The sequence below is a fragment of the Artemia franciscana genome, chromosome 7, assembly GCF_032884065.1.
Source record: "Artemia franciscana chromosome 7, ASM3288406v1, whole genome shotgun sequence".
Classification (NCBI taxonomy): Eukaryota; Metazoa; Arthropoda; class Branchiopoda; order Anostraca; family Artemiidae; genus Artemia; species Artemia franciscana.
Window position 1 is genome coordinate 9,410,530 of NC_088869.1, and position 10,052 is coordinate 9,420,581.

Here is a 10,052-nt window from a genome sequence, read left to right on the forward strand (position 1 = left end):
AAAAATGTATACAAGGAATTTATTATGGGGAAACCCAATTTGAGCGGTTATCACATTTTAAAAATGACGAAATGTCAATTGACGATCACTCTTGATGTCCTTCGACGGCCCGAACTGACATAAATGATAAGAACATTCGTGAAATCATCCTGAAAGATCGATCACAGACCATTGAAGAATTTGCGTCATATTCTGAAGTGACTTATTTTCAGTAAGAAGAATTATAACTGAAGATTTTAGGCAAGAAGGGTGGCAGTAAAATATTTTACTCGAATGTTCACACCACAGCAAAAAAGAAATAAAAACACTTGGAATTGTGCTCTGCTTTGAAGGCTTCTATGTGACCCAAACTTTTTTCAAGGTCATCACAGGTGATGAATCATATTGATATGAATACAATTCTGAATCTAAGCAACAATCAATTCAATGAAAGACTCCCATTTTACCTCGTCCTAAAAAAGCTCGTCAGGTGAAGTCAATGTTAATAACAGGCTTCACTTGTGTTTCCGATACGAGTTAAATCGTCTATTTAGAATTTACTAAGCTGGGTCAGACAGTTAATCTGGCATTTTCCTAGAAGTTTTAAGAAGATTACTTGAAAGTTTATAGCGAAAAAGACCTGATTTGTAGCTGTCCAGGCCGTGGTTTTTGTACCACGACAGTTCTTCCACTCACTCAGCCCTTTCCTTGCACCAGTTTGTGAGCAAAAATGGTATGACCACCGTTTCATTCTCGCCCTATTCAATCAATCTTGTCCCCTGCTGCCTGTTTTTATTTCCCCGATTAAAAAGGGGCATGAAAGAGGCAAAAAATGTTTTTAAGAGTGGAATAAAAGTTTTGACAGGTGTTTTAACTCGTAATGTAAAGTACTTTGAAGGATGTGAAATGTTTTGTTGAAAAATTTGCACGCTGTTGAATTCCCAAGGCTTTGGGGATTGTAAATTTTCAAATTTATCCATTTGAAAATTTTGTAAAAATAGCCCGAAATCTCTCAAACGTGCCTTCAGACCAAAAGGAAATTATACCGTAAAAAAATCCGTTGCTGAAACCCTCTAATGGGGGTCTGTAATACCCATTTTGAAAAACAGTAAAGGTTAGGGATCAGAATGCATGATAGGAATCATAAGTATGGTGCAGTAAAATGGATTCTGAACAGGTCTTCCATGGGTAGTACCAACGTACTATATTATTACTTTTTTATCAAAGTAGGATTTTCTCAATATTTTGTGCTACAATTTGTGGTGCTTCAAAATTTAAAATAAAAAAAATCAACTTGCTCATTAGCAACCTGTCTCCCCGTGAAAAATTAACTTTTCCGGTTTTGTTGACAAGCATTGGCACAGTGGGATGTAACACATAACATACTAAGATTTCCCTTCACCGATTCTGCTCTTGTGTTTCTAACAAAACAAATGGGCGGTTCATTACTACAAAAATTATATTCGGGTATTGATGACGTAAATTGAAAAACGGTGTATCCCTTTTCGATTCTTTGTGCCCTTAGATGTTGAAAGGAAATTTTTTTGAGGGGATACTTTTATTGAAAAATCTTTTTTGTATATTCAGTAAAAAAAATTGAAACGGCAGATTTGCCCCCCCCTAGAACTTGAAATGTATATTTTGTGCCCCCCTCTCTTTACACTTCTGCAATTCAGCACTACTTCTAGGCATAATTTTGTTTTTTTTTTGGGGGGGGGATGTAGTTAAACCGGAAAAGACTTTGAAAACCAATAGATGGCAAGTTATAAAATAACGTTTTAATAAATAAAATAAAAATAGCTTTTTAGTGTGGCGTGGATTCAATAGAAAAAGGGTAAATTGTCTATAAGAATTGTTTTTTTTGCAGGTTTTAGTCCAGAAAAAAAATACAGCTTTGATAAGGATAACCAGTAACTTTGTACATATGTATTTCGAAAAAAAAATTATACATCTCGTTTATTTCCATTTTTCCGTCCCATTTTTCTGGAAAATGGATAATCTTAACGCGGTATTACCACACTAGGCAATCATCGGCCGTTGAAAGGGAACATCCATGGATAACGCGTTTTTGCTTGTAGTTGCATCCCGTAAAAGTTGCCTTTTTCTGTCATTTGAGAAGTCAGTCGAGGAGAAGTAGCTGTAGAGGAATGAAGAATTAAATCTGGCTTATATGATAAGCCAAAGAGAAACTATTGTGCTGAAATCTTTTGTCAGGTAGTACTTTTTATACCATATTAGTACTTTTAGAGACCCTGAGTAGTACCATTAGTTTCTTCGTAGTGGCAACCAAGGTTCTGAAGGATATTCTCAGGAAAGTTATTTTACATTCATTCAGAGCCTTATCCCTGCTACACCCAATGGTACTCTCAGTCAGTTTCTACTTAGAGTATATTATACATTGCAATGACATTAGCCATTGTGACAAAAAAAAACTTTAGAAAAAGACAAATTTAAGCTAGTCAGTAATCAAAGGCTTCGTGAGAGCCAGTTAAAATGGATAATAGGTGGCACAATGTAATAAAAGGTTTAACTACATTCCCCGCCCCAAAAAATTATGCCTGGAGGTAGTGCTCAGTCGTAGAAGTATAGAGAGAGGGGATGCAAAATATACATTTCAAATTCTAGGGGGAGGGGGGCAAATCTGCCGTTTCAACTTTTTCACTGAATATATAAAAAGGATTTTTTTAATCAAAGTATCCCCTCAAAAATTCAAACTTGTCAGCAGTAGTAAAATAACTTTAATGATTTCGTAAGTCTACCTGTGTCGTGTGCAGTCTTCTAGGAATAGTGAAGATCTTCTAGGAATGAATTGTGAACATACAGCTATTTCTATTGGTTGGGTTGGGCGGGCTTGATGGTATGAAGAGATTATTTCTGTCGGTAAAGATCTAATACCACCAAACTGTACCGAATTGTATCAGGAGCAATTTTGAAAGAAGACGTGAGAAAGAACGGCAGGACATTGAGGTAGAACAGAAGTTGAAAGAGCTTCGGAAGTGAAAAGTCCAAATGTAAGAACTAAACATTTGGTTCTCTAGAAAGACCAGGATAAAATAGCTAGTTGTAACGAACTATGGGTAAGGAGTAAGTAAAGTAAGTATGGCGGCACTAGACCCTTAAGGTCGAAGCCAGAGGTACTGAACTCCATTTCTTGGCCCTTCAGCCAGGAAGTGCAATGGAGGGCTGGAGGCTAGTAATCCTTTGCTTTTGCACACCCTTCCTGCTTACCTTCTCCGGATTTCTCCGGCTACCCATTTAGAGCTGGGTCGACTCTGGCTGAGCTATAGATTCACGCCACTGACCCCCGTGCCAATGCAAATAACTGGCCATGCCAGGGATCGAACCTGAGCCCATTGAACAAAGAACTCTCAACTCAGTGCGCCAACACTTAACCAGGACGGCTAAGTGCTGTAAGTAAGGAGTGGCACGGCTCAATCGTAAATGAAACTCTAAAAGACAGAATCTTGATAACAATAGATACATTGAAAGAACCAATTGAAAGAATACATTTTTATATAGATTCAAAACATGTAAATTTCATAAAATTTAATGTTACATATCAGAAGCTACAGGTCTGAGAAAATTTGCCAATTTTCGAATAAGGGGCGAAACCCCCTAAGATATCAAGTGATCTTAATCGCACGATCGGATTCAGCATATAAGAAAATCCTGCTGTAGAGGTTTCAAGCTCCTATATACAAAAACTTGGAATTTTGCCTTTTTTTTCCAGAAGAAGGATCACGGATGTGTGTTTATTTATTTTTTTTGGATGATCCCACCGAATCAGTGATTCTAAAAGATAGGGAGAGGGCTCATTTGATCGTAAACCGAAGGTTCTAGTGCCTTTTTTAAGTAACTAGAAATATCGGAGGGAGCTAGAACCCTCCCACGCCCCTTTTTCCCCAAGGTCGTCCGATAAAACTTTTGAGTTTTCCATTTTGTTCAACATAATTGAAAGGTCCAATAACTATACCTTTGAGGATTATCTGATCTTATACGGAGGGGGCTATCAAACATGATTTGAAAAACGATCAGACATTAAAGTCTTTTTCAATAGAAAGTAGGCCGATGCTAAGGGGAATTGTCAGGCGGAATCGTGTGCAAGATATTTCCCTCGGGGATTTTCAGAGAGGACGGAATTACCCGGGGCGAAGTTTCTGGGGAAAGAGCTATTTTATTTGGGAGGAATTCTACTTCGAAGAATTTTGTGGGGGAGAGGGAATTATCCATGGAGGGAAGCTGGACTTCTCGCCATTATTTGAAAAACGATCAGAAATAAAAAAAATACATTTTTTTTCAACTGAAAGTAAGGATTAACATTGAAACTTAAAACGAACAGAAACTATTCCGTATATGAAAGGGGCTCCCCTCTTCTCAATACCTTGCTCTTTATGCTAAAGTCTGACTTTCTGTCCCATTTATGTAAGAGCAACTCCTGAAACACAATGGCCGTTTAATTAGGGTAAGAAGCCTTTTTAGAAGTATTAAATAAAAAAATACAACAAGTTTTTTTTTTAACTGAAAGTAAGGAGTGACATTAAAAATTAAAACGAACAGAAATTACTCCATATATGAAAGGGGCTGTTCCCTCCTCAAAGCCCCGCTCTTTACGCTAAAGCTTGACTCTTTCTCTCAAATCTACTTTTTAAAACAGTGAAAAAACTTTAGCGTAAAGAAGGGGGCGTTGAGGAGAGAACAGCCCCTTTCATCTACGGAGTAATTTCTGTTTGTTTTAAGTTTTAATGTCGCTCCTTACTTTCAGTTAAAAAAAACTTGTTTTTTTTTAAATTTAATCTCTGAACGTTTTTGAATTAATGCATGTTTTGATTTTGGCTCTCTGCACAAGAATACTTAGAACAAAATTTGCATATCTTTTTTTTGGCTAAATGGCTTTTTCTTAGTTTTGATCGGATGATTTTGAGAAAAAAGGAGTGGAGGAGGAGGCTTAGTTGCCCTTCAATCTTTTAATTACTTAAAAAGGCAGCTAGAGCTTTTAATTTCTTACGGACGTTTTATTAATAAAAAAAATACATAACTTCCGAATTAACTTTCGTAAGGAACTTCTATATTCGTATATTTCTATTACGTATATGAGGAGTTTTGCCCCCTCTTTAATACCTTGCTCTTTACTCTAAAGCTTAAATTTTGTCCCAATTCCTTAAGAATGACCCCCTGAATCACAAAGGCCGTTGAAGAAATAGTTGAAATTACTAAAAATACTTTAGCGTAAAGAGCAGGTATTTAGGATAAGCTGAACCCCTCATATGCGTAATAATTTCCGTTCGTTTTGTTTTAACGCTGCTCCTTACTTTCAGTTAAAAAAACTAGTTTTTTTTTATTTAATTTCTGAAAGTTTTTGAATTAATGCATGTTTTGATTTTGGCTCTCTGCACATGAATACTTAGAACAAAATTTGCATATTTTTTGGGGGGGGGATGGTTTTAATCGGATGATTTTGAGAAAAAAGGAGTGGGGGAGAAGGCCTAGTTGCCCTTCAATCTTTTAATTACTTAAAAAGGCAACTAGAGCTTTTAATTTTTTTACGAACGTTTTTATTAATAAAAAATATACATAGCTTCCGAATTAACTTTTGTAAACTTCTATATTCGTATATTTCTATCACGTATATGAGGGGTTTTGCCCCCTCTTTAACACCTTGCTCTTTACTCTAAAGCTTATATTTTGTCCCAGCTCTTTAAGAATGACCTTTTTGATAAGAATCAAAAAGGCCGTTGAAGAAATAGTTGAAATTACTAAAAATATTTTAGCGTAAAGAGAAGGTATTTCGGATAAGGTGAACCCCTCATATGCGTAATAATTTCCGTTCGTTTTTTTTTAATGCTGCTCCTTACTTTTAGTTGAAAAACTTTTTACATATTAATCTTTTCATTGTTTTTTGTTTTACATAATATTAGAAAATCATGCGCCTCCATGGAAAGATCCTCCCACGTAACCCCCTCCCCTCAATCTCTTCCCTATCGAGAAAAAAATTCCCCTGAAAACGTCTGTACACTTTCCAATAACCATTACTATATGTAAAGATTGGTCAAAGTTTGTAACTTGTAGCCCCTCCCCCGGGGACTGTGAGTGAGCAAGTCGTCCCGAAAGACATAGTTATTAGGTTTTTTGACTATGCTGAACTAAATGGCTATCTCAGAATTTTGACCCGTTGAATTTGGGAAAAAATGAGCTTGGGAGGGGTCTAGGTGCCCTCCAATTTTTTGGTCACTTAAAAAGGGCACTAGAACTTTTAATTTCCGTTAGAATGAGCCCTCTCACAGCATTCTAGGACCACTGGGTCGATACGATCACCCTTGGGGAAAAGAAAAAAAAACAAACAAACAAATAAACACGAACCCGTGACAGGTCTTCTGGCAAAAAATACGAAATTCCACATTTTTGTAGATAGGAGCTTGAAAATTCTACAGTAGGAGATACAGTAGGTAGATTCTATGACATTTAGAGGGTGTTTCTCCCTATTTTCCAAAATAAGGCAAATTTTCTCAGCCTCGTAACTTTTGATAAGTAAGACTAAACTAGATTGAACTTATACTTTTGAACTCAGTATAAAAATCCAATTCTTTTGATGTTTCTATTAGTATCTAAAAATCCCATTTTTTAAAGTTTCGTTTGCTATTGAGCCGGATCGCTCCTTACTACAGTTCGTTACCACGAACTAATTGACTATAATACTTCAGCGTAGAGAGTGAGGTATTTGGGAGGGGGTTTTAGTTTCCATCCGTTTTAAGTTTCAATGCTGCTCCTTACTCTCAGTTATTTTTTCCTTTTTTTGTCTAATAGCTCTTGAAAGCGCACTCCTTCCATGATATAATGATTCTTAGGTAACCTGTTTTTTAGTTATCACTGAGACTGCCATCTGCTCTGTTTGTTTTTCCCCCTACAGACATGTGTCGTTTCTTGTTGTATTCGGTGCTTTTTATTTTTCATAGCTATTGCTTAGTTGATTTAAAATGAAAAGTAGTCTCCTGTCAGATCTCGCAGTCCAGATTTTGATAAATGCAGAGCCCCTTTCTTCCTTTCCTAATTGTCATATCAGCAGTTTGCTAAATATTGGTTGGTAGAATCCTCGCTCGGCGCAAAGATGGCTGTGCTTCTTGAGCAAGCAGAAGAATGGAAGTTAATTATTGAATCTTTCTTATCTTGGCTTTAAACTAAGTCAGGCACCTTAGAATTTTTTATTTGCTGTTAAAATCGGGGTTATCTGATTTACAAGGTTTTGCTTATCATGTTTATAACAAATGTCTGTTTCTGTAACTAGAGCTTGAGTCCGACATATCACCGACTTGCATCTTTCTCTCGTCCAAGCTACAAAGCTATGACTACCCTTAGATATACCATCGCTTTTAGAATTTTTTGAATTCTTGCCAAAAACGGTTTCATCTTCTTTTCACTATGTTGAACCGTGAACACCTTCTATTTTCCATTGCAGAACTTATTGGTGGAATATCTTAGTGGCTACATTCTGGTTTCAGAAAAATCCACTCTTTCAAACAGTTCGTGGTAACGAACTGTAGTAAGGAGCGACCCGGCTCAATAGTAACCAGAACTCTAAAAAATGGAATTTTGATACCAATAGCTACATCAAAAGAATCGCATTTTAATGCTGATTTTAAATATATAAGTTTCCTCAAGTTTAGTCTTATCCATCAAAAGCTAAGAGCCTGAGAAAATTTGCATTATTTAAGAAAATAGGGAGAGACACCCCCTAAAAGTCATAGAATTTTAACGAAAATGACACCATAAGATTCAGCGTATCAGAGAACCCTACTGTAGAAGTTTCAAGCTCCTATCTACAAAAATGTGGAATTTTGTATTTTTTGCCAGAAGCCAAACGGATGCGTGTTCATTTGTTTGTTTGCTTTTTTTGTTGTTTTTTTTCCAGGGGTCATCGTATCGACCAAGTGGTCCTAAAATGTCGCAAGAGGGCTCATTCAAACGGAAATGAAAAGTTCTAGTGCCCTTTTTAAGTGACCAAAAACATTGGAGGGCATCTAGGCCCCCACCCACGCTCATTTTTTCCCAAAGTCAACAGATCAAAATTTTGAGATAGCCATTTTGTTCAGCATAGTCGAAAACCATAATAACTATGTCTTTGGGGATGACTTATTCCCCCACAATCCCTGGGGGAGAGGCTGCAAGTTACAAACTTTGACCAGTGTTTACATATAGTAATGTTTATTAGGAAGTGTACAGACGTTTTCAGGGGGATTTTATTTTGTTTGGGGGTGGGGCTGAGGGGAGGGGGCTATGTTGGAGGATCTTTCCTTGGAGGAATCTGTCATGGGGAAGAAAAATTCAATGAAAAGGGCGCAGGATTTTCTAGCATTACTATAAGAAAACAATGAAAAATAAACATGAAAACGTTTTTTCAAATGAAAGGAAGGAGTAGCATTGAAACTTAAAACGAACAGAGATTATTACGCATATGAGGGGTTCTAAAAATACTTTAGCATAAAGAGCGAGGTATTTAGGAGGAGATAAATACCTCGCTCTTTATGCTAAAGTATTTTTAGTAATTTCAACTATTTACTCTACGGCCTTTCTGATTCAGGGGTCATTCTTAAAGAATTGGGACAAAACTTACGATTTAGTGTAAAGACTACTACTACTACTACTACTACTAATAACTCACTGCAGCACCAAGCCGCCTGAGGCCAACACAGCTACGCACGCTCCTCCTCCAACCTAATCTATTTAAAGCCTCCCTCTTTACACTCTCCCAGGAAGTTCCCATTTCCTTTAAATCTTTATTTATGACATCCTCCCAACCCAGACAAGGACGACCTGCTTTCCGTGTAGCCCCAGACGGTTGGCCAAAAAGGACAATCTTCGGTAATTTGTCATCCTTCATCCGTAGAACGTGGCCTAGCCATCTCAACCTTTCTTTCATCATAGCCCCAGAAAGCGGGATTGAACCACACTTTTCATACAACCTACTGTTTGAAATACGGTCAGTCAGCCGGGTACCCAGAACAATCCGTACGCAATTTCTCTGGAAAACATCTAGTTAGTTTTCATCTGCTTTTCGGAGTTCCCATGCTTCAGAGCCATATTTGACCACTGTCATCACTGTAGCTTCCAATATTCTAATCTTGGTTTGTAGGCTTATCTTTCTATTCTTTCAAACTTTTTTTTAACTGTGAAAAAACACCCTGAGCTTTAGCTATTCTACTTTTAACATCTTCACTGCTCCCACCATCTTTACTAATAATACTACCAAGGTAACTGAAGCTCAGAGCCTGATCAATCTTTTCGTTACCTAATGTCACCTGTTCATCTTCACTTATTCCTAGCCTTAGTGACTTAGTCTTCTTAACATTAGTTTTCAAGCCTATTTTAGCACCCTGAACTCGTAAAACCTCTAAAAATTTATTCATTTTGCTCACACTTTCATCTAATATGCTTAAATCATCAGCATAATCTAAGTCCAGGAGCGTTCTTCCTCCCCATTTAATTCCTTGGTCTCCAATTGCCTTTCCTGTGCTCCTTGAGACGAAGTCGATCAAAATGATCCATATAAAGGGGGATAAAACACAACCCTGCTTAACTCCTGATTTAATACAAAACCAGTTGCTAACCTCATTTCCTACCTTAACCGCAGCAGTATTATTCTCGTACATAACGCAAATCACTTTAATATAAGATTAATATAAGATTTAATCATATAAGATTATGAAAGTTTGCTACGTAAATTAATTCTTAAGTTACGTATAATTTTTTCTAATAAATCGTTAAAAATTAAAAGTGATTTGCCTAGTTGTCATTTTAATCTAGTTGCCTTTTTAAGTAACCGAAAAATTTGAGGGCAACTAGACCTCCTTCTCTACCCCTTATTTCTCAAAATCGTCTGATCATAACTAAGAGAAAGCCATTTAGCCAAAAAAAAAAGAATTAATATACAAATTGTATTTTAATAATTTATATGCGGAGAGCCAAAACCAAACATGTATTAATTCAAAAACATTCAGAAATTAAATAAAAAAAAATAATTTTTTTAGCTGAAAGTAAGGAGCGACATTAAAACGAACAGAAATTACTCCGTATATGAAATG

General features: G+C 36.6%; 1 protein-coding gene across 1 annotated transcript in view; it reads left to right on the top strand.

The window, feature by feature from the left end:
- Positions 1-10,052, top strand: part of LOC136028819 (uncharacterized) — a 314,462-nt gene that overhangs the window by 142,702 nt on the left and 161,708 nt on the right. The window lies entirely within an intron of this gene.